The sequence below is a fragment of the Bombus bifarius genome, unplaced genomic scaffold (assembly GCF_011952205.1).
Source record: "Bombus bifarius isolate JDL3187 unplaced genomic scaffold, Bbif_JDL3187 scf7180000008161, whole genome shotgun sequence".
Classification (NCBI taxonomy): Eukaryota; Metazoa; Arthropoda; class Insecta; order Hymenoptera; family Apidae; genus Bombus; species Bombus bifarius.
The window spans coordinates 542,893-569,439 of NW_022884483.1; the positions used below are offsets into that span (position 1 = coordinate 542,893).

Consider the following 26,547-nt stretch of genomic DNA (forward strand, 5'->3'; position numbering starts at 1 on the left):
GGGTATATGGAAACCATATATATTCGAATTGAATTTTGAACTGAATTGGTTTTAACGCGTCAATTAAAATATTTTAATATAACGTAGGTAAATGGAAGAACGATCTGTAAAAAATTCAAAAACACAAGCCTTTAAAAATAAGCGATAGGTTCACGAAGTGCAATATTTCGTTGGAAAGCGACCTAATCTTGAACGAAGGAAACATCATAGCTATTTGCAATTTAAGAACCTTTTTCCCAAAGTCCGGTACATGTGCTTCAGACCCGTATTTGACACTTCCACTCAATTATTTCTGCTTCTGCAAAATTAAACACACCACGAAACATGGCTGAGCCACTGTTACCAATTACCTGGTCCTTTATCCTAGTTCCTTATCCAGGACGCAATATCTAAATGGTTGAAGCCCGAGTCTCGGTGTACACTGGGGTTCGATTAAAATCAAGCTAACCGTAATCCATTAGCGTGATCATTGAACATTCCGCAATTCGTCTGAGAAGCACAAAGACAGAGACTGGATGTACGCGTGGATGTATAGGTTGGGATACACGTAGCACGTGTCTTCCCCTCAAAATTCCACGAGTTTTCCTCGTACGTTCGCCTAGAAGAGTCCTCGAAATTGTACGAGAGCAAAGGGGAGGCGTTCCACTCGCAACTCGTCGAGGAATTCGATCCTCGAAATCGCAACACACGCTTTTCATCCCATGCGCGAGCCGACATTCGTTCAAACGCTCTTCTTCCTCCCTTTTCCGAGATAAGAGGCAGAGAGACATTCTGGTTTCTGGAATCGAGAGATCGATCGTTAAAGAATGGGTTCTTTTGTTTACGCGTGTTCTTTTTTCGAGGGAAATCGATGGGCCTTAGGCTTCCTTTTATCTCTCGTTATTTTTCTCATATCTTCATGTCGTAAAGTAAATTACTGGTTTCGTGTCTTTGGATTTTGGGGAGGGGGATTGTTTTGTATGGAAAATTTTGTTTAAATGTTTAAAAGTGAGATATGACATTTTATTTGGTGTTCGTTTCACTTGGAAATCTTGGGTTGCTTCTCGTGAAGATTTTTCTCGAACGTTGAAAGATTTGGTCTTTTTGTACGTTTGGATGTGGAAGAGTTAGGTAAGAAGTTATGTTCGAATGTTAAAAAATTGTGAATAAAGTAATCTTTGGAATTTTTCGAAGTCTCTTCGATTATCTTCTCTGACGAATTTTTTTTAAACGTTAAATGTTAATTGTCTTTGGAATCTTTTTTAAAGTCCTTTAAATTGTCACCCAATAACTCGCATAAAGAATTTCTGTTTGAATACCAAAATGTTGGATGTAAAGTTGTAATCAGCTCTTGTATCTCCGCAGTGGGAAAATTAAATTGACCGAAAATTATATAGTTAAAAAATGTTTTCTCCCGGTTTACATGGATTTCTAAATATTCTCTCCTTGCTTGGTTTCTCTCATATGGTAAGCTTTCATGTTTTCGCCTGTTTTCTACCTCTGGCTCTTTGCAGATTTCTGTAGCTTTAGAAAAGGCTCCATAAGGGAGCGTAATAACGTGACTATAAAAGACAATGTCTCGCGTTATTCGCAAAAGTTCCCTGTAGGAAAAGAACAGCTGCTATTACACGTTAATAGAGCGACTATGCCTTGAGAATTACGCACGTATAAAATTGTAGAAAATGTAGATGTCTTTAAAAAAAATACGTTAAGTACAACGACTGAGTAATAAATAATAAAATATCAACAGAGAAAGTATTATCTAAAAATATGGGAAATGAATAGTAACGCAAAAAGAAGTAGTCAAACCGCATGTAGAAGTACAGTTCTTAAATAGGTCTTCTCTCGCTAGTAGTAAAGTAGAAGACTACGAGTACCGAGGAACCAGTAGCGAGAATGGCTTAGATACTCAGACTTCCACCACTATGGTCTACGTTCTCAATTTTCTGAATTCCACGTGCAACTAATAGACCAAATTAGTTTAACACATTGATACTAAAAATGGATAAAATGAGAACTGTAAATAAGTAATTCGATTCGAAAGTAAATCGATTCCCAAAAGAGTCAATACAATATAGAAATGTAAAATTTAAGGAGTTGGAAGAAATAAAAATAGAAAACGAAATGAGAAAGGGAAGGAGAGATCTAAGCTGGAAGCAAATATTATAACAATTGAGTTTGATATTAATCGTCAAAAGGCTGAAATTGAATGAAAAATTTGTTCTATATAATTATAGTTAAAAACAAAGAAGTGTATGCCAATGAATGGAAAAGGAAAGGTCACAAGAAACATTAAAAAACATGCAATATGAAAGAGTTACTCCGGAACAATCGCCGCTGTTCCCCCTCCAAAATCGAAAAGAGAACAAACCTGGCCGAAAAAGAGAAACATCTAGCGCATAGATGAAAAAACAGAAGCAGAAGAAACGCATCAACCGTTCACAACTGCAGGCTCAACAAATCGATTTCCATTCAGACGACAATAACCCACATTCTGCTTTCCACTCACGCCCCAACACTCGAAACGCATCGCGAAAAACACACACCGGGTATACGATCTCTGCCTGTTGTTTCCCACGTTACGTAACGTCGCCGTCGCTGTATCGAGCGACGTATGCAATATTCAAACGCGAGTGTATAGCCATCCCCGCGCGTGTAACACGCCTCGGAAACCACCATATCCATTCTATCTTTACGAGGTCAGGCGAAATTCTCAAAATCTCTGTTATACGTATACTATCACTCGCAAGTATCTAGACATTTCCGTAGATTTATAATGGCTACTAAATATCTAGTAATTTATGTACATGTAACAATGTGCCAAGCATCGTCACTGGGACAAGCTATAACTCTAAGACGGTAGAAGACAATTAAATCGAGTAATAAGTTTATTCGCCTTTTTGTTAAAAGAACCACATGAACGCGTTATTTCCTAAAATTTATCTAACGAAGGGATAATTTATTTATCTCGTTTTTCCATAATTATATGCGTATCATTTATAAAAAAGAAAATTCAAATATATTTGTCTTTATATCTAATACAAGTATACGTTTCACAGAGATCACGGAAGTATTTAAACAGTCGATTATCTGTCGTATCGAAATCATATAACAAAATTGAACAACATACGTATGTGTATAATTCAGATTCGTTTGAAACTTTGCTGATATCGTAATTTGGATATTTGCCAATATCATAATCGGATCTCATCACAGCACCTCGGCACTTTGAAATTTCAAAATGTTTTGTGTAACACGCGTAATACAATATATGCGTAGAGGAGAAAGTTTACAAGTGTTCCGAGTACCTTCGTGAACTGCTGTGTCTCGGGCGTAATTCGCGGTGTTAAACGATGTTGAAAGAGAGGACGAACGCCGTGGATCCATAACGAATCTCCCGCAATAACCGCGTTTTAACAAGTTACAGAGGCACGTTATTTCATCGATCTCTGGGTAGTAGCGGTGCATCGAAATCTCGCGCATAGACGACGACCGCCGCGAGCTTGCGTGCGCGTAATCGTTTATGGTTTGTCGATAGCCGAGCGAAATAAAACCCTCGCGAGTCTCTTTCTCGTCGTGGAAAGTCGTTGCCCGGAAATTTCCTCGTTATCCGATTTTTCCTCCAACAAAATCGGGTTGTGCGCGTCAACGTGGGTCCAAAGCGTAGACGTGTGCAATCGCGTTCGAGTTCCGTGCGCCTTCATCTAATTATCGAGTTACGCGCGTGTTTCCCGGATTCGATGGGGTTCGCTGTAATTATAGTCGTTTTCCGGCCGATTAGAATCATTAAGTTATGGGGCTGATTCGAGTCTCGCATGACAATGTATAGTTTACAGCGTGTAGTGTTGATCGAAAATTAGTTTCACATTTCATTTGCACGAATGTCTTTGCATATTTTTATGAAAGGGTGGCGTATATGGAATTTATTTAAAAACACTCTTTAATTTCATCTTTATCGTATCTTTGATCTTATCTTTGACAGTTATGTACAACTGTACATCTACTAATTAGTATAACAGATACTGATGGGGAAATAGATAATGTGTCAGTTATAAATAATTATTTGATAATTGATTCTGCGTGAACAGGTGAGTTTAGTGACTTTAAGCGGACTAATTATCCGCCAGTTCTACGGTGGAGCCTTACGGAGATTGAAATACCTGTTGCCAAATGTCTTCGTCTTAATATGATATATGTAAGTTAATAAAGTAGATCTTTACAATGGAAATTCTCGACTTTTAAGTGTTAACAATTGTGTATTGATATTAGCAGACGTTTTAGGATTACATCACGTTATTTTAATTATTCTCTTTGGTGTCTTGTCTTCTTAATGTACATCACGAAATTGAATTTATAGCTGAAGCTAAAAGCATCGGGCACAAAGCCACGTCCTCAAAAGAGAATATTATATTGTATGTTTCCTCTATTTTATGAGAGATAAAGACACAATGAACTATTTTTACCACTCGCTTTCAATTTTAATTGCCCTTCCTTGTATTTAATCCATGTATAATGTAATAGATATTTTCGAGTAGAAACAGTATAGGAGAATATAAGCTATTTATATTCCATGTAAATTCTAACGATAATTGAAAGGTACAAAGGACCGAGAAAAGAAGAAAATGAAGGAAATCAAAAGATACCTAGTTAACGTACATGACTGTGGCGTATACAGAACATCCATTGATTCTGGCGAATTTAAGCCACGTTTTATAAATTGATCTACGAATCTTACGAAAAATATATTACGCAAACGTTTGCATTTTTAATCGTCTTTTATCGCAAAATAAAGTATATTTATCTCCATCAATGTATGAAGAAAAATTTAATTTAAGAGATAAAAATGCTCGAGTAAAGTTGAAGAAATCGAAATACCTGGATAAAGATTTGGAAAGTCAACAGAAAGGATGGAAAATGCCTCGCAGAGAAATTCGAACGGGTACAGAGAGGAATAGAGCCTTTGGAATTAATATTAGGTGAAGTAAAAAGTTCTGAGCGCTTTTTCGCTTTATTTCGACGATGAAATTAACATAGTCAAGATTATTCGATTTAGATTAAATATGCGCCGTTTTGTTCGATTACTTTTGTCCATTTTGAAGGCAATTTCATAATTCCGCGGTTGAAGAAGTCCTCGTCCCTATTGGTAAAAAACTTGACCAGCTCATTTTCACAAGCCTCTCTTGAGGCCAGTTTTGTACCATCAAGAAAATTTTGCAAAAACTTAAAAAGGTGATAATCGCTTGGTGCCAGGTCTGGACTGTACGGCGGATGCGATAGAACCTCCCAGCCAAGCTCTCGGAGCTTCTGACGCGTCGTTAAAGATGTGTGCGGCCTGGCGTTGTCTTGATGGAACACAACACCTTTCCTATTGGCCAATTCTGGCCGCTTCTGGTCGATCGCCTGCTTCAGTCTGGTCAGTTGTTGACAATAGAGGTCCGAATTAAGTGTTTGCCCCGATGGGAGCAGCTCATAATGGATGATTCCCTTCCAATCCCACCAAACACACAATAAAACCTTCTTGGCCGTTAATCCACGCTTGGCGATCGTTTGGGCCGGCCCACCGCGATTGGACCACGATCTTTTTCGGCTGTTGTTCTCGTATGTGACCCATTTTTCATCGCCAGTCACCATCCGCTTCAAAAATGGGTCGATTTCGTTACGTCTCAACAAAGAATCGCAGGCATCAATTCGGTCCAAAAGGTTCTTTTGCGTCAATTCATGTGGCACCCATACGTCGAGCTTCTTCTTGAGACCAGCCTTATGCAAATGGTTCCAAACGGTTTTCTGGCTAATCTTCAGTTCCTGGGCAATGGAATAAGTGCTCACATGCCGGTCCGACTCGACGATTTCCATGATTTTATCCACATTTTCGACGATTGGCCTACCAGAGCGTGCCTCATCTTCGACGTCCATATTACCAGAACGGAATCGTTGGAACCACCGCTTTGCTGTTGCATTCGATACTGTACTGGGTCCATAAACAGCACAAATTTTTTTGGCCGCCTGCTCCGCCTTTTCACCTTGGTCGTAGTGGTACTGAAGAATGTATCGAATTTTCTCTTTTTTTATCTCCATTTTCGAACGCTGTAACACACAACTGGCTTCACCGAACACAAAACTGACAAAGAACCTTTTTGATGCGTAATATCACCTTGAAATCGGTGTATACTATGACTCGATGCGATGTGCACATCGTGAGATATGGCTCACTAAAGACATCTAGCGAAAAACGCTCAGAACTTTTTACTTAACCTAATATTTATCAGTGATCATACAACACTCATTTTCAATACCAAAATGGATTTTCAATGTTTCTCGTTTTTCTTGTTGTTGCTATACTAGCGGCCTCGTGCTCCAGAACGTTCGCGGCCATTTGTCACGCCATCCGGGTTCTCCATCTGGGATAGTGTCGAACCCGACGCATTGCGGCCGTTTCGATACCACGTTGCAATATTTCGACACGTAACAAGCAACCCGTGAGGCGCATGATTTTTGCTTTAGGGAATTTACTCTGTGCTATCCTCTGGCCTCGAATGGGCAACTTCTGCAGCAACATATCCGTTGGTTCATCTTCTTTCTGTTTCTTTCTCTCGTTCTTCTAGTATCATGGGAGAGAATTTCTATTTTCTGAGATCAAGAGCATTTTTCTTTCACTTCGATGGCTTCCTGCTGGATATATTTACTTTACAAGGGTTCGTTGGAACTCGAGGAAGACTCGTTTAATTTGAATTTACTTGGTTGAGGTTCATTTCACTGCTTTCTATAATTAAAGCATTATTCTGTCCGGTGGATAGAGGAAATTTTAAATTATTTTCAGTCGCAAGATTTGCTCGTCAAGAGTTATGATAGACGAATAATTTAAGGTGGAGAATCTAATTATCGGTTTACGTTATGGGTACAGTTTTCCATAGTGCAAGCGGAAGTTTTGATTTATTTTAGGTGGCAGATATTGAAAGTTACGATAGGAATCTGGGGTTAGAAAGTGTAGAATATAGAAGAGAATCTATTGCGTTGGTTTTTGTTGTGGGTACAACTTTTTTTATTTACGAGTATTTATTTTAAATCATGATTATGAAATATTATTGAAGATAATATTATAACAATGCACTATATGCTGCGGATTTTTATGAATATAATTAAAGGAATTACATACGTGTGTAAAGAAATTAGGAGCTTGTTTTATTTATTAAATATTGTAAAGCGTATTTGTTTTTACAATTTTCATATTTTAACATTTTTTTATTCTTCGTTTCTCATTTTACTTATTTTCGAATATTACATATATGTTTTTTAAATACTTTTTATTTTTAATCTTTCCATAAATACGCAAATATTGGTAATTCGCAGTTAGTAAATTTGATTCCGTAAGAATGTTTAGTATTGTTCTGTATTTTACCTGAAGCGATAAAGTACAGGAAACGAAATGAAGTTGACCAAATAATCCTATTTAACGTTAATCTAGATACGGTTAAGGTTCAGTTGCAGAAGGGTTTTGAAAATTTCATTCGTTGGTCCGATAATTTATTTAGAGTATTGTAAACGTCCAATTTAATATCGATATTCCATGTGTTTGCTTAATTGGTATTATTTTATTCAGGTAATTTAATTATTGATACTTTGGCAGCGAATCTCTTAACGAGATGGCCCAAATTGGGCTGCATTAAATAATCAATATTAAAATCGACGTTTACGAAACTGAATTAAATCGAATAATCCATTTACGTATTTTGCAAATATCATCGATAATATATTAGAATTCGTCACGAATATTATCGAATTTCCCATAGAATGGAATGTTAAAAATATACAATGTTATAATTTATTCAAATCAAATATTTAATATCACATCGTACTTTTATGGTAAAAGTTTAATCGAATACATTTATTAACATATCAAACAGAAACCGAATTGAAATTGTGAAGAGATAATATTTAATTTCATAGATCATTTAATGTTGTTTTCCATGGAATTTAAATGACAATATGTATAACTATAAAACTTGGACGTCACAAAATTGAATTATCTTCACACTGTTTTGAAGATTAGATATTATTAAATGTTAATAATTTACGAGTTACTTGTAAATATTATTACATATTTCTAAAAATTAATTACAACCAATGTGAGAAGTACTAATTAATTTTCCATTCTCTGCTTTACCTTTAACATAAAATTCATTGGTACCAACTTTCCAATTATTTCAACTATTTTCTAATTAAATTCCATCGCATGTAGAATTAATTTCACGATGCAGACAAATAATTCCAAAACATATAAAGCTACTACCCTCTTTTTTATCTCGTGCTGCACATTTTATTATTACCACAACTAAAATAAATAAGAATATACCTGTCGCGCAACGTTGCTGGGACGCGAAACGTTGAAAGTAGCGCGTCGATAAAGACGAAACACGAAATGCCATTGGAAGGCGCGCCATAAATTCGTATTACCGCAAATGGTGGCCGAAAAGAAGCTTTCCTCCTGATACCAGCTTTTAATTCACCGTGTCGCGTCGTTTCGTTTCGTTTCCTGCCCGGAGCAAGAAATTCGATCGCGTTTCCGTAGCTCTGGAAGTGACTGGCCACCAACGGAATTCCTTGCTCCGGTTGGAACCTCTCGTTTCCGAGTCGTGAAAATTTCGATTCACTGGTCATACGATGGTAGAACGAGGAACTTCAAACATTTCACTCGTTCATGAATGTAGGATTCGGATTAATTTGATCCGGTAGAAGCTGCTGGCGGCATCATACAGAATATTTTCAGAAGAAGGCTTTTTTCATATTTTTCCAGATTTTCAAACGTAATAGCGGATTTAAGTATAGAAGAATTATATAATGTACGTGACCGTTTTACGAAGCAAAAATTCGTTCTATTGCATCTATCGATCGGAAATGCATTTATTTTGTCACCAATTATCTCAGCATACAACCATGACTACATGTAAAAGAAATTTTTAAGTAGCGAAAAAGGGAATGCTAGAATATGTTCAATTGGTCTCCGAATGAAATTCATTAAAACGTACTACGCCGTTCTGTGTCAAACTTTTATCGTTTAATATACATGGTGCATCTATGAAAAGTTGGAAAGCTCTAGAATATAGAAAATGCACGTAATATACAAGACTGTAAGAAATATCGAAAGCGAAGTACTTGTTACAATGTTTTATGGAATAGAATAGATATAAACCTCTGCGTAGTCTCGTTGTTTCGCTAATGTTCGTAAAAGTTGTATAAAAATCTTCAGTCTACTCTAATCGCAATTTTATTCCCACATAAACTTTACATCCCCTTCCTTCCAACCTTTGTCAGGTATAGCGCGATAAAAATTCCTATAAAATAATCAAAATCGAATTACCAGTTACAACCTTTGTAGCTGCATATTCTTGGCCCGGTCTATCTGGAGGGTTCACCTGGTTCCACAAGACACAGTCCAGACCTCGTGGTCGCGAGCCAGTGGAAGAGGTGAAGCAGGCCGGGTAAAAAAGCGCGTGGATAGGTCGGGGGGATGAAAAACGCGTTTGCGTAGGGGTTGGTTGGCGCGCGTTCTCTCATCGCATATTCAACGCGATGGCACGTAGGTACACGTGTGTACCTGACGCTGCAAATGTAGAAAAAGGGGCGCTCCTCTGGCTGATGTACGAGCTGGAAAATAGGGTGGTGGCTATATATATAGAGCTGGAGCGCACCACCGGAAGTGTGATTAAATGCCTACACGTGGTATGTATAAAGCGCTCGATTCCCGATGCTTGCCTTGCCCCCTGCAACCGTTTTTTAAACCAACTGTTTGTTCGTTATCGTTCCCAGTTTTTATTATTGACCTCGTTCCGCCGCGTTAAATTATGCAATTTTAATTGGAGACCTGCCAACCGGAGGTTTCCATGCTGGTCGAACAAACCATTTCGATGAAATTTTAGCACCATTGTAATTCTTGAAATTGCATTTCACTTGTTTCTTAGTATTAATTGGACGTTTCGTACTTTAAGTTTAAGGGGTTCTTCCCTTGTATTGTACGGGGTTAGTTAAGTGGCGAATGATCGTAAACGTTGCGTGATTGAAGCGCGTTCGAGTGCTCGGAATATTTTCCCCCTGGCTCCTTGATGTAGTTTCTTTAGGAAACTAGAAATACGCGGGATTCTGGACACGAGTAACGAGCAACTGATTATTCGAATTTTCTTTTATTGGATTGTGCTTAGGTTGGGCCTAGGTATTAGATTATGCAATTTTAATTGGGGACCTGCTAACCGGGGGCTGGTCGAACAAACAATTTCGATGAAATTTTGGCACCATTGTAATTCTTGAAATTGCATTTCACTTGTTTCTTAGTATTAATTGGACGCTTAGTACTTTAAGTTTAAGGGGTTCTTCCCTTATATTGTACGGGGTTAGTTAAGTGGCGAATGATCGTAAACGTTGCGTGATTGAAGCGCGTTCGAGTGCTCGGAATATTTTCCCCCTGGCTCCTTGATGTAGTTTCTTTAGGAAACTAGAAATACGCGGGATTCTGGACACGAGTAACGAGCAACTGATTATTCGAATTTTCTTTTATTGGATTGTGCTTAGGTTGGGCCTAGGTATTAGATTATGCAATTTTAATTGGGGACCTGCTAACCGGGGGCTGGTCGAACAAACAATTTCGATGAAATTTTGGCACCATTGTAATTCTTGAAATTGCATTTCACTTGTTTCTTAGTATTAATTGGACGCTTAGTACTTTAAGTTTAAGGGGTTCTTCCCTTATATTGTACGGGGTTAGTTAAGTGGCGAATGATCGTAAACGTTGCGTGATTGAAGCGCGTTCGAGTGCTCGGAATATTTTCCCCCTGGCTCCTTGATGTAGTTTCTTTAGGAAACTAGAAATACGCGGGATTTTGGACAAGAGTAACGAGCAACGGATTATTCGAATTTTCTTTTATTAGATTTTGCTTAGGTATTAGATTGTAGGTAATATCTTTTCCATAGAGTAGCACATATATTTCTTTTTAATAGAATTTTTATCGCTATTGGTATTGGAAGAAATTGTTTAGGTATTTTCAGATACAAGAAATGATTCGTATTTTCCTGGAACGAGTAACAGAATGGTGGTACAACTCGTCGTATGCAAAGATTTACAACAACACAGACTTACGCACCTTTGGCGACAACCCTGCCACCAGACGCATTGCTCTTTTATATCGTTCGATAAATACTCGCAACGTACGCACGGCCAGTAAACTCGCCAGCGCAAGAAACACCAGGGTTGTAACCGGAATCGTGGTTGATATACGAGTTGGGTAAAAGTCGCCGCGAGGTTCGAGAGGGTTTGTCCGCGACACTGCATATGCAAACATCGGGTTAAACGGGATGGCGTGCGCTGCCAGAGGGGGCAGAATGTCGAGGGATGTCGACAAATTAAAAGTGATTCATTTTATTTTGCCAGAACTCGACATTAATCTTGCCGCGTACAGGTTGAAAGAAGTTGCCAACACACGGTAAGCAGATTTCCCTCCTGGCAGCTTTTATCGTTCGAATGGTATTAACTTAAAACCATGAAAAATTTCTATTTTCACTGGAATTTCGGCTGCAATTTTTGTTCGCCGCGCGCGTCACACAGTTATTATTTGTTCAATTAAATTTCCTTGCGTTCTCTTGCATTTGCGTGTTATTTTCCTCCGAATTTTGTACGCCAATCGATCTGCACGCATTACTTTTGGAAGCATTTCGGGTTTGTTGCGACAGATAAAGAAGTCGTGTTCATATTGTCGTATTCGCGCGATACTTGTTTCATAGGGGTATGAAATTGATTTATGAAAAAATAGCTATGTGTACGTGTATGTATGTATATTATGATTGATCAGATTGTATGGTTCGATAAAAAAGTTTCCAAGTTTTGTGGTTGAAGATTCTCAACGGTGGAACCTACAAACCCGTCAAAATGACGGACTTGGGATTTTATTTCTTGCAGATATTCTCTCCAGAAGTAATATTGAATTATCTTCAAATACAATTTACATTTAAATTTATGTTTAGTTTATGTATATAATTAAGTTCTTTAAAGAAATAATATTAATAATTTATACAAATTTCTGGCTTTCTATCGTAGGGTATTTTTAAAACGAATTAATGCTTCGTGCATTGAAACAGGTTTCATTTTGCAGTCCCGTACAATCGAATTAAGTCACCGTATCGATTAATCGACAAATTACAGCCATCGCGAATATTTCAGAAAATACTCGGTGGCTGAAACCGTCGTTAAATAATTCGGCTGACATATTTTTCGATTATAACATTGTTCTTTTCAAAATGAAGCAAATCGATCGGTCGGGCATTAAAAATCCGACTGATTCGACAAAAGCGTCCTTCAAAATTCTCCAACGCGCCAATTCTCCCGTTAAAAATGCACCGAACCGTTGTGTCAGTCGAGACAATGAACGAAGCTGAACGATCGGTCGGAGACAAAAACGAGGGGGCGTTTTCAATTAATTAAGCCCGTTCGTTTGAAAAATCCATCGTCAAGGGGGCGGAGCGGTGTCAAACGAGCGCGTTATGGGATCGTTTATTCGCGTTCGACAAAAAGAGAAAAAAATAGAAAAAAGATTTTTTTTAATTAGAAAGAGGAAAAAGAGTGACAGAACGGCGAAGCGAACAAAATCGAAATAAAGTTGGCTAATTTGTCGTCCGTCCGGCTCACGCACCACCCGTTAAGCGTCGCTTTTCTCGCGCGCCCGTGCGCGATGCATCGCCAGCGTCCGCCATCTCCGTTTCGGCTCGTATATCAGCCAAGACAGCGGGTGAATTTAACACAACGGTAAATAGAACGATAAACAAAAATAAGAACGACATAGCGGCTACGTCGGCCGCTTAATTTTACTGCCTCCAATTTATTCTGACGACTTTTATTCCCCTCTTCTCCTCACCCTTCTCTTCCATCTACTATTTCGCTTCTTTTTTTTTTCCATGCTGGATTTTAACGCCTCGCCCGAAACGCGTGTCGCGATTTTCACGCTCCACACTAGCGATTTATTCGTTTTTATTATTCCGTTATTTATATTTTTTTCTCTTCCTCCCGATTTCCTAAATCGTTGTTTATCACTTTTGTGGATTACGGTCTATATGGCAGAATTTTTTAGATTTTTTAGATTTTTCGTGAGCGCAGGATATTAGTTATTGTATTGCAAAATAATTGCGAACAAAAGGATTCTTCTTTCTTTTATGGCCAGTTGAATTTTATGAGCCGAAACTACGTGCTTGAAGGTGCTTTAACAAATTTTTGCAGAATTCCAAATGTACGAAAATTTAACCAGTGTGACGGGTGGTGGTCCAATGAAGCAACTGCCAATCCAGGATTAAGATTACTATGTGTTTTTACAGGCTTATACGGTTTTAGAGTATTTTAGATGGTTCTGAATCTTTGAGAATTGATGGAATTATTTTTCCATTGTTGCAGTGCAATTGATGTCCTACACGATATTGCACGACAGTATTATTCGCGATATAATAGATGCTACGATGTTGTAAACTGTGTAATATTACAGTAGCGTCGTTATATGATGTTAAATTGCTGTATATGAAATGTTTCCAAAATCGTTTCTAAAGTTTCAATTTGACGAATAACGCGCAATAAATTTCGTCGTATGGGTAATTGTTGTTAGTTACGTTCAAAAGGAAGAGTAATAAGGTTTATTAATACAAATATCAGAAGCTTAATTATCTATTACAAATAATCAGAATATCCTCGTGATTTTTTATACATATGTGTAAGTATGAAATCTCTCTCTCTCTGTTTAATCATAAAGTAACATTAAAATCAGAAAATCAGCAAAAACATATTAATCGAGGTTCCCAGCTGATTATAATTTTATATATTATATATGAATATCTGATCTTTGGTCAATAAATCAACATATATATTTAATGATCAACGATCAAACATTATTTCTCTTGTTATAAATAAATACTTTCATCATATATATATAGAGGAAAAGTTAAATAGAATAAAGTAAAATCAAATAACGAGGGTTAAATAAAAATTACAGACATTTACTCCAAAAATATCGTCCAGAATTACATGTTCCATTTCCATCAAACGATACGAAAAACATTTTATCTCCCAAACCCTTGCAACCTTCTCGATTCTCCAGGCTCCTCAAGTCACAGGAGATTCCATCTTCGATAGAAACAGGCGGACAGAAACAGCGTTCAAAATACAAGCGAGATGAAAGTGTACCGAATCGCGAAGCAAACAATCGCGTTCGGTCAAGGTAAATAAACCGAACTCCCCAGAGGATTTCCTCTCGTCTCTCCCACCCACCCTCTTTGTCAAAAAAACAGTCAAAGAAAGGGAGCGAAGAAGAATGTGAAATATCAAAGGGAAGCAGGAAACAGAAGAGGAAACAGCTCGAAGTAATTCAAGAATACGTTGCGACCAAAATCCTCCCTCGAAACTTTACGATCTTCTTCTCTCTTTTTTCTTTGCCGCGAACAAAACCACCGACTGGCATTCCTTGCACGTTGTTTCGCTAATTGTAACTCCGTCGCCGCCCTTTGTTTCCACCATATTTTCACAGAGAATGAGAATTTTTGCTCGGCCTCTACTTCTTCTTTTCCAGCCTCTTCTCCGTCAACCCTTTTCTCGTCCCTATTCCTTTGCTTTCCCTGTTTCTTGCTTTGTCTTCACGGAGGCGCGCGCGAAATTGGGGACATTTTCCGCGCCACCGTGAACACTCGCGAAATTAAAGTGGCCACACGCCTCCTTCCTTTCTCTTTTCCTTTCTTCCTTCCTGATGCTTTTCCTCTCTTTAGGAAACGTGGCCTCCGCGATAGCAACGTCCCCGCGTGACGGAAATTTATGACGGAAGATGCTCGGCGAAAATACGCGCGTACGACGTTCAGCGAGGTTTTCTTTTCTTTATTCTTGTCGGCCGTGCACCGAGCACCGCAGAGAAATAATTTTGGAATGCTAGGAGGTGTAGCGAGACCGTTCTTGACGATGTTGCACGTTGGAATTTATGTTAGGCTCGCGTCCTGCTTCCTTCTTTTTCTTGTTATTGCGTTTTACAATTTAACCAGAGGAACTTGTTCCAGCTTTGTTCGTGTCTCACAGCCTGAAAGCTTCGCGTAATATGTTGTAATAAAATACAGGTGGTGGTACGATATGATGATGGAATGATCTGCTGTTACGTAAGCGAAGAATACCAGGAAGGCCTCCGTGGAATGATCTTGAACCTTGTTCCTTCGATTCGCATTATACATTATAATACACTGGTGTACCGAATGCATCAAGTTTGGTATTACATTTTCTCTGAGCATGAGCTTGCTCTCTTACACGATATTCTGAGGTACTATGATGTACATCGAGGTATAATGCAATTAAAATGTAACGCTTAAAACCAATTCTAATATATTATACTATTTTCCAAAACTATTAGGTGGATTTAATATAATTCAAATTTTGCGCGGTCTTTAACAATTTCTTAACAGATTCATTTAGTACTGGACAACTTCTCTGTTTATAATACTTTAGGAAACCTAATTTATGTTATTCATTTCTTTCTTATACTCTTTAAAGTAAAGTTTAGATTGAGAATTGTTTATTTTTACCTGCCTGGTCATTTCCAAAAATTAACCACGAGAAAATCATCTTTAAATATCGTCCATGAAATGACAGGTGAAAACATTGTCTACCAAACAAATTTCAATATTATCGCAAATACTAATAACGCAAATGGCCTGAAACCTTCGCGCACCACCGTATTTGATTACGCGAAAGCAAACGGAGAATATCATTGAGTTATCGTCGTTCCGTTAACAACAAACTCCCATTGTACAGGGATCGTTGGTGAAATTTATATATGGCTCTCCTGACATTTGCGGAGCCGCAAGTTAGCCTCAAAAGGGACCAGATGCACTGGCGTTTCCAAGAGGAACTTGTTCCTCTTTTTCGCGCTTCTGGAAATTAATAAAATTAGTTTCTCGAATAAACGACACTCTCGAACAACCTGAGTGGATAACGAGTTTCTCGTGTCGGATTCGGACACTATATAAATATATATGGAGTACATATTCAATGGAAATATTCATATGATTTTTAATGGAAATACAATTACTAAATAATAATTCAGTTCAATTAATAAATATATAACTTTTCGGGACCAGCGAATAAAACGTGACGAAGAAAACTGGAAGGAAAAAGGAGCGAGTCGCACAGGGAAGGAAGATATTCACGATGGTGAATTCGTAATTGTATTTCCATCGAATTTACCGACGATGAAGTAATTAAATGCCATTTCTTGCCAGCGGAAATGCGGTTAACACAGCTGACTCGCGAGAAGAGATATCAAGTTTCGGAATGATATGACGTTATTTCGAGGCTAATGTAGGTCGTGAAAAAGTTGCGGAAGTCCTCGACAGATTATTATGTTCTCTTATGGTATGCAGTTGATATAGATGAGCTTTTGTACGAGTTGTATTTATGTGAGGTTTTGATCGATCGAACTGATATTTAGCGCTTCGTTGATTAGTAATATTTGTTAGGAGAATAAGTTTTCTTTGAAATAGATAGGTTTGGGAAATTTCATCGAGGTTCGACTGTAGAGAATTTGCGATACAAAATAAAGCACAGTGCGATGAGAATTCATTTGGAAAATATTCCCTTTCCTTCGGTATTTTCGTTCTTTCGTTTCTTATTTTCGATTCCAATGTTTCTACGTATAAGATATACACGTTAAGACTAAAATTGAAATTAGTATGCATTATTAAATGGATTTTATTTATCCCTTTCGAATTCATACTTTTGGACGATTATAGGAGAAATTTCAATTGAAAACACATTTTCCTAATGTTTTTATTTTTTATTTCATTGAAATGCAAGGGCTATTTTACCTTAAAATAAATATATTTATTAATTATAACTACATACTAGCTGCTCTTACTCTTATTAATTCCGATAACAACAGCAAGCAATGTTTGTATAGCTGAAATTGAACAACATTTTCGATCGAAATTCTGTTAAATTATATATCAATTTAGACAAAACACACGGCCCTGTGTAACTTCAGAATACGCGTTCGTATAACCGAAAGCACACCCTAACAACGTAATTCGGATAATGGAGGCTCACTTATGAGTTCATAGTGACTGACGCTAAACAAAATGTGGTTCGTATAAACGAGCCGAGAATAAGCGAAGTTCCGCTGTACTTATTCAATTTTATGAATTAAATTTTCTTAAAAGTGGCGCATGTGTGTGGAATAATGGTTGAATAATGGCATAAAGCGCGAAAGAAGCCATGAACCTAGAAAAGCGGCATCGAACTAATTCCTATCAGCGTAGCACGGCGTAGCCAAAGCAATTTCCTGAAACTTCCCTCTGGAGAAATGCCTCTAGAGCTTCTTAAGTTTCCCAAGAGGAAATACCTAGTAATTTTCACGTTGCCGGTAAATTTCGTTTCCCGTTTCTCGTTATCGTCTCGTTTAAGCTTTTCGTTTCGCGCGCCGTTCAATATCCTATAGCATCAATGATAACCGTCTTTCGTAGGTACAATGGAACGCGTATCTTACTGTTCCACGTTAGCATCCTTTTAGTCGAGAAAAAAGAAAAAAAAAAGAGGAGACATATAATATGATCAGAATTTGACAGGGCACTAATTGACCTTGCGATAATTCTTTCTGTTACAGGTTCCCGACCTGCTCTGATATTATACCCAAGTTTCATTACCAATCGTTGAACAGTACAGGTATGCTGTTTCGAAAATTATAATTAGTATTCTAGATAATGAAACGTGAAATAATGATAATAATTAAATGTATATAGAATTGGTGAATATTTGGCGAAATATTTGAAAAGGATATTATTCTTATTTCGTACAAAATATGCACGTGCTGCTCTGCGTCTCTTCTTGTTCCTGATACGAGAAATATCTTTCAAATTAGTCGTCTTAAGACACAAATATTTTAATCCTTTACACTCCTATGTCGAGTCGACATCAGTTTTTATCTCAGGAGCTCCTTTGTCGAGTCCCACTCGACATTCCTTCAGTCCCACCTTTTTTGTGAAACGTGCGAAAGAAAACCAGGATTGCATCCTGGAAATTGTTTCAAGATATATCATACACTTAAAAATTACAAAATACAACAATAGTGTGAATAAAATTGGTATTTATGTGAATTTATTTAAACTGTCTTATTTTTTAGTTAAAGTAAAGTTCAAATAAAACACTTAAAAATGTTGGGAGTTGCTGTTAACGAAATTGAAATAAAATTCGGAGTGCAAAGGGTTAATACCTTTTAAAGAGTGTACCTTACGAAGAAAGGTACGTGTACAACGTGTGAGAAAATATCTAATTTCGTTTTAGAAAACCGTTAGTCTTCGAAACTTGAAAAAAAAGACCATCGGGGTAGAAAATTATAAATCATAATGTTGGCCATTACTTTGTCATAATTTTTTACTACCGATAAAAGTAACTTTGCATACAAGAAATTTCTAAGAAATTACCAAGAAGTCACTAGTAACATGGAAAAATCCCTACATGCGAGAAATCACGGAAAAGCAAAAAATTCTTTACCACAGTAAATCACTCGCTGCGTAGAAAATCCGTCGCGATAAAAAATTACAAAGAACAACCAACACCGCGGAAAGTCTCGATTTCTGTAAAGCACAATACATTTTATTGGATTTTTCAACGAAAGTCCTTTGATCGTTCACGCACACTGCACATTTATTACTGTAGATATGGAAAATATTAATTCCACGTATAAAACAGCAACGAATCGTCGTGTCGGGACGAAACGATTCTTCGAACACACGATCGAATCTCATTTCTCGCGGCGACCGGGTAAAGAGGATTTATCGAATTTCACGTTTCACGAGAAATTTATTCGGAGCCAACGACCACGGTCGCGAGCTGCTGGAGTTACGGTGGTTGGCTGTCGACGATTATTAAGTACAGCAAAAAGCTTTGTGCTCCCTTTTCCTTCGCAAATCGTAGGAATACCAATGACACAGCCTCGTGGCTACGGGATTCTAAACGAAGAAAATCACCGTGGCACGCACAAAAAGCGTTGTTACGTTTGATTGTTTGTAGTGGAAAAAATGGGTGGTACTTTATCTTTATGGCATTACCCATCATTAAAGAATACGTGATGTCATGAATATTATCTATCGAGTCGATTTTACATGTTAAAACGGCGAAGAAAGTTCCTGTAGAAAAATATCGTTTGAGATTTATTTTCTAAATTATAAACAGTTTCATTTGATGCTGGAAATAATATCGATCAACTGAATTGAAATCAATGAATCTTTCTTTCTATTTTACTCATATTTCTCAGTTTAATATGACAGTCGAAGTCCCATGTGACGCATGTCACAAAAATTACAACACATAATAACACGAGACAATTCTTAATAAACGTTGAATAAGTTGTAGCCATTTTTATCGATTAATAATTTTTACCTATGTTTATAGATCACGATAGAATCGACTGTGACTAAGGTTACAAATTTTCCAAACCGTACAATACTCGTACTTTCGAAATATCCCGCGAAACAAAGGCTGAAACCGGCTGATGTCTGATAAAAGAGCTCGCCGGGTATGCAGGATAAAAGGATGGCTAGGGAAACTAGATCGATATTTCGAGACTCGATATTTCGACCGTCTGCCTCCGCGTGAAAAACTTTTCATATTGAGGCGAATGGATCCGTGATCGGTAACGTTTCTTTCCAAACAGCAGACAAAGTTATCTGCGGAATGTGATGAATGTCTGAAATGTCATTTTTGCTAGTTTCTTTTCTGAAATGTGCCGGGTTGAATTGGTTCAATTCTTGAACCGGGCTTCAGATGAAACGTTTTTCTTACGTTCGATTTTCCTTACGATTGCAATCAGTAGATTTTTCAATGGTCCAATGTAAAAGGCCGTGTTTTTACGTATCGCCGAGAGTTTTGACGCATCGTTTTACGCTCCATTATAGTTCGTTCGATCAGCTGTTTATCTTTTTTACCCAGAAGAACGTGACGATACGTTTTAACAGCTTCTAGTTGTGAAACGTGATGCTATATCGATACTAATTTTGACCTCCTATAGTTTTTAACTTCCCATAGCGTGACGTATTTTATTCGGTCATCGATAAATTGCGAATTTTTATGCAAATTTATATTTTTTAGGATGCATTTTAAAAAGTAGTATTTAGATGGATATTCGTTTTACTGGTTAAAAATGATAAAGAGTATTTCATTTTAACGCTACATCGATACCTTTTTAATCTTCTATAATGTGACGTATTTTAATCGGTGATCGTTAGATCGCGAATTTTTATGCAAAACTATACTTTTCAGAATACAATTTAAAATATAGGATTTGGTTGGTATATTCATTTTATTGATTAAATATGATAACGAATACGTCATTTTGGATACTTTATGCGCGCACATAATATATCATATACATTCTATGCATTTTTACATTTTTACATTTTTCACAAGTCCATAAAAATTCGCGGTCTGATTGTCAAATTCTATGCAAATCCAGCGAGTGTTCCATGCAATATCGTTTCCGATGGTCGGGCAACCTGCAGACTATATGTCAAATTTTATAAGCCAAAACAGAATAAATCCGTATTTATCGTCTATCGCGAGATTAAAGCAACTTGTCAGAGTCGACGAAAGCCACGCCGATGTAATTTAGAAGGAGCACCATAACCGGCGGAAATAAACAGAAGACGAAGTTGTTGAAAGAACAGATCAGCGTGGTGAACCACCTCTTTCGACCTAACGTTTTCAAAGACCCGGAAACTGAGCGGGTTAACCAGTGAAATTCGAGGATGATAAAGATAAGGAGGAAAGAGAGGAAAGCAAGATGCTTCGACTAGTTGTAATTTGTTTCTTTGCGTCCCATAGCGCGGCAATTTGGCTTCGAATTAACGGAAATCCTCGGATCGAGAATGAAAGAAGGAACGCGCGGTTGGATGTCATAAAGGTAGGAGAGAAGAAAAAGAGCAGAGATGTGGAAAAAGTTGCCTTTGAAAGGAATAGATAGCTACTAGAAGACTTTTACTGGCTTTAATCCTTTGTCATTTTATATCGAATCGAATTCGATATCAATTTCGTTCTCTTTGTCGTTTGGAGTTGACGCGACCAGCTCGTTATTTCATTTTACGATTGCAATTTTCCAAATTGATTAATCCTTTGAGAATTGATCGTATTAATGTGTTATTAGTGCGTGTATACGTGTAGTTTCTTGCTTAAATTTGTCGATATTGTTCCCTGAGAATCGAGAGGTTTTCTAATATACGTGGCGAATACAACTTTCACGCATGTCAACTATTTTATTAAATATTAAAGTTCTATAAGTTTTATAAAGAAATAATAGACGCACAATGTTTTTTATCTTATATTAGTTTATTGAATTATGCATGAATATAATAATAGAAATAGAACGAAATGGATGATACCTAAGTCAATAAAATAATATAAAACAGAAATTGTTGTTCATCTATTATCACCTTACGAAATGAAAGAAATTTTTCGGACAACCTAATAGTTGGTCATGTGGTATAACACATAAAAATTGGAGATGAACTGTATATTGTAAAGAGCATATTTGCATGTTCTTAACATACGATCGCTCGGTATTTAAGGACGTATATCGTAACGTTTCTTACAATAATAACAAAATATTTCTTCCGTATTAATTTGTTGCTAATCCGTGACTAATCGAATCTGTCGTATGATTTTATATAATATATTACATGTTACATATATTATATACGAAATTTGCATACAGTGATTTAGTTAGATTAGAAGAATCGGACATTAGGACACGATCGATTTTAAAAGCTAGTTAAGTCTAAAAAGTAAAGCGCACACTAATTAATCCTTTGTAACGTGTAACTTCAAAGTTACATACTGATATATCCTCCGGGATAGCACAGAATTGTACACGGAGCATATTACCCGGACGTCGAACACGGCCGTATGATATTTTAACATGACGATCGATATTTCGCTGTTTTATACTTCGCTGAATAATGCACTATCACAGAAGCGCAGTATTTCTTAACTGTCGTGCAACTCCTACCAATCAAGTACAACACTGCCATTTAACGTGTTAACTCAGTGGCTCTTTAGCCAGGGAACTTCTGACACGAAATGAAAAATGAATAAGGGGAATGAATCGTCGGTAGCAGATGGGATTTGCCGGGACGTAATGGGACGGATACATTGCAGTATGTGCGGTAGAATTAATAAAAGATTAATCGATAAAAAATTAAAATAGGACACACGTGATCGTTCGTATAAATCTTTCTCTTGTAGACTTTTTTTCCTATTTAACATTTATACGATTTCAACGAACTGTTTAAAACGTATGGGTAATTGCGACATTTAAAGAATAAAACACATGTAATGGAGCCTTTTAATATCGAACCTTTCTCCTTATTCAACCAATTTATATTTAAGAAAGAACGAGACTTTTGTAATGGATAGCAAATTTGAAAATCTCCTTTCCACCCAATATTCTATACATATAAAACAGAAAAAGGTCGAATTTTAAAAATCAACAGGCTATCGTGTTTGCTTAGGATGAAAACTGAACTCTCTGGACTTGGATTACGTAAGATTTCACGAGGATCGAGTGTAACTATGGAATGTATATTGAAATATGCGTGCAACAGCAATTCGAAGAGTCAGAAATCGTGAAATACGAAGGAGTGAGAGGTATGGAATAACTTGGAATTGGGAGACAAAAGCGGAATATGAAACGAGGACGGACGATATAGACGCGGAAAGGTGAAATCTATCGAGTTCCGGAGTTATTTCGTTATTTCCGTTGGTGGAGCTTTCGAAGTGGACCGGCAGGAAGTTTATGGGATTACTTTTTGAATGGCGCCATCGGGCACCGTGGAGTGGGGCGGTGAAAACGAGATTCACGTGACGACTGGATATGCGAGATTATTTCATTTCATCCTATAACAGACCATTCTGCCGTTTAAATCTATCGATGCTGCTTAAGGTCCATCTTGCTTTACGCTCTTATTCTGTTTTTCTTCCAGCTCGCGGAACATCGAAATTTAAAATCCCTTTTCCAACTGTATCGCGAATTAACTGTTTCTAATTTACTAAACTTTCTAACTTAAGTGTTACAAATCAATAGACGATCAAAAAATTCTAAAAAGTCTGGGATGTTGTATATACATAGGTCAATAAAATTCTTATTTCCGAATATTTTTAATATTTATATTCGACATTTGTTTTAATATCTTTCAAAAATATGTAATTTCCCAATTCACATATGTCTCATTCATATGTATATGTTTCATATATATAAGAAAAAATACAGATTACGGCGGGGTTTCTGTTTAGAGAGCAGGAAATATTCGATTCTCGTAAATCCTAACTCCGCGCGTTATTATTATACTTCGTCAACTCAGTTTTGTCAGTTTACAAACCGCTGGAGATGGAATAGTTAAGAATTAGGGCGACAATGTGTGGACTATGGGTGTTCATGCGTTTAATTGGAAAGCGCGAAACTGCATAGAATTCACATGATAAAGGAAAATTATAAAATATTCAAAACGAAGAGTACGGGAGAAGGACAGGATAGCTGACATTTCTCGTCTTTTTACGGGAGAGCAATTGTATAGTTTTGTAGCGGCATATACGTCTTAGGACGTTTCGATACGAAAATACCTCACATAGTTGTTTTGCCACAGAGGATTAACACTGTACGACGCACCAAATGTAATAAACAAACTCTGGACAAAGCAATTTCGCCACGTGCAACCTACAACCGACGACAAGTTCAAACCTTTCGGTACCCCCCTCGAACAGAGTTATAAATAGTCTACAGAGTCTATAAATAGTCTACAGAGTCTATAAATAGACGACCAAAAGTCCTCCAAAAGTCAGTTAGTCGAGCCAATAAGTATAACAAATCAGTCTAGCGAATCAACATAATAATTAGTATCAGTACCGCAGTATCTTCTAACGAATATCATCAAGCGAGTAACGCTTGCGATTAATTTGGTATTCTACATTTTAAAATATCTGTAAACATAGTTAATTAAATTAACTCGCCTCGTTATTAATTTAACCAACAACACGTCTCACCTTCCACCACAGTTTGATATGTTGTTGCGTATTCGATATACGTGATACCAGAATTACTTGTGCATTTAATTTCGGAGTCGAACACGTATGGTTCGATCTTCTTCGTAATTTTCAAAATATTGATTTTTCAACAAATTTTAAATGTCACTTGTCTTAACACGTTGACTGCCACGACACCCGCATTCGGGTGACGCTTATTTGACTACTTGCGAAAAATCGTCGTAGGTATTTGAAAAGATATTCCAGAGGAAATAATAAAACTATTGAATTGTTATAAAAGTAATACGAAAATGATTTATTAAAAAAATTATTTACTCGCATTACTAAAATATCGATGGGAGTACTTAGCAGAGATTTCAGTGAAAACACGCGTGGCAGTCAACGTGTTAACCCTTTGCACTCCTATGTCGAGTCGACATCAATTCTTATCTCAGGAGCTTCTTTGTCGAGTCCGATCTTTTTTGTGAAACGTGGGAAAGAAAACCAGGATTGCATCCTGGAAATTGTTTCAAGATATATCATACACTTAAAAATTACAAAATACAACAATAGTGTGAATAAAACTGATATTTAAATGAAATTTTTTCTTCTTTTATTCAATTAAATTGTCTTATTTTTTAGTTAAAGTAAAGTTCAAATAACACACTTAAAAGCGTTGGGAGTTGCTGCTAACGAAATTGAAATAAAATTCGAAGTGCAAAGAGTTAATGATTGTACCTTTGATTTTTACGAGATAACGTCAACTTACAAGCCATCCTTAAACTTACATCTGTGAACTTAACAGGTTGTTCTCATTTCTCCTTCGTTATAGAAAAAGAAAACAATCAGTCAATAAATTAGTAAAACTGAAGCAACAAATAAATAGACGATCAAAAAATTCTAAAAAGTCTGGGATGTTGTATATATATTGGTCAAATAAATTCTCATTTCCGAATATTTGTAATAATTATATTCGACTTTTTTTTTAATAGCCCGTAATCAAACAAAAGTCGTGCAGTTATCAGTTTCCTTGATAATTCATTTGTATTCTAACGATTGAAAAGGGTCCGGCTAAAGGTAGATGAGAATTCGGCGAATAGAGTCGGTTTCGTGCAAGTTCGTTAGAATATTTTCACGATGGTTAACTGCATCTCCGCGGTATCGTTCGGACTCTATTCGACGTCCATTCTTATGTTAATTTATCGCCCGCCAACTAATACGCGGCATAATGGAACATGGATTTATTGCCCGCAATTTATCACGATGAAAAGGGAGATATTATTGGAGGAATTGCGGGGGTTAGCGTTGCGGAAGAACGGGATCGGGAATTTCAATGGAAATACCGAATTCGCGGGTTTACATAAAAATAGGGGACCAGTTCTTGGGCAATTATGGGAGGATAATAGCGATGAAAAGAAATTTTCTAGAGAAAATCGTTGAATGAGAATACAAATTGAGGAGAATTTCGCGAAATCGAGATAACGAAGAAAAATGGTGAAGGAGGAAGTTGAAGGAGAAAAAGAGAGAAATAAGGTTTAATAAAATTAGAAGAAATAAAGTTAGGCAAGTTAAATAAAGTTTGGAAAAAAATTGCGTAAAATCATGACGGCCAGGTTTAAGAACTTTTCAGAAGTAGAAGAAGTTGAAGAAACACAAGACGAGAGAAAGCGGGGGGCGACTCGATAAGGCTGCGAACATTTTGCGAAATCGAGAGTAGTAGTTTCAGGAAGCTTAGAAAACTCGGGAGAATTTCAGAAAAAAGAGGATCATGAATCTGGTCAGAACCAGAAACCAAGCTAAGTCAGGAGAAACAGTTAAAAAAAGAAAGAAGTAAAGAACAGATCGATAAAGCTAAGAAATATTTATTGTTAGCAAATTTAAAAGCGTGTGGTTCCGAGCTTCTTGTGGGTGGCAAACGAGATCGAAAGGTGGGCTAGGAAAATTCGAAGATTCTGAGAACCTGAGGGAAGACAGTTTTGTCTTGTCATAGAATGTGCAGAAATACAATTGACAAATAGAAAATGATAAAATCTTTAGAAATACAAAATAGGAAATGTTAGGGAACTTAAAAAATAAAATGTAAAACTATGATATCGTAAAAGGAATTGCTTCAAGGAAAAAGAAATAACTATAGAGAAAATGAAAAGAGCTTGAAGAACTTGGTACTATAATTTACAGAATGTAATTAAATCTAATCCAAAACTCGGAAATCGGAAACTATCATTTAAAACTATGCAATTATTTAGAATAATTTTATTAGAAATTATACAAAACTATTCAACAACTTGTGATTATAATTTACAAAAATAAAAAACGATAAATAAAGTCAGAATTATAAAATAAAAATGTTGAAGTATACGATAGATATACTTAACGTAGGAGGAAAATTGGACAGCAATTAGTATCTGGAACAAAGATTACTTTGAAATATTGAACGGACGATGATCAAGGAGGAGGAAAATTGGACAGCAGTTAGTATCTGGAACAAAGATTACTTTGAAATATTGAACGGA

At 36.8% G+C, this 26,547-nt stretch overlaps 1 protein-coding gene across 2 annotated transcripts in view; it reads left to right on the top strand.

The window, feature by feature from the left end:
- LOC117208713 (prolyl 4-hydroxylase subunit alpha-1) overlaps nt 1-26,547 on the top strand; it is a 225,314-nt gene that overhangs the window by 23,083 nt on the left and 175,684 nt on the right. The window contains exon 2 of one of the 2 annotated variants that reach the window (XM_033450001.1): nt 17,631-17,689. The exons of the other annotated variant lie outside the window; for it this stretch is intronic. The gene's annotated coding sequence lies outside the window, so the exon portion shown is untranslated. The remainder of the gene's footprint in view (nt 1-17,630; nt 17,690-26,547) is intronic. 2 annotated transcript variants of the gene reach the window in all.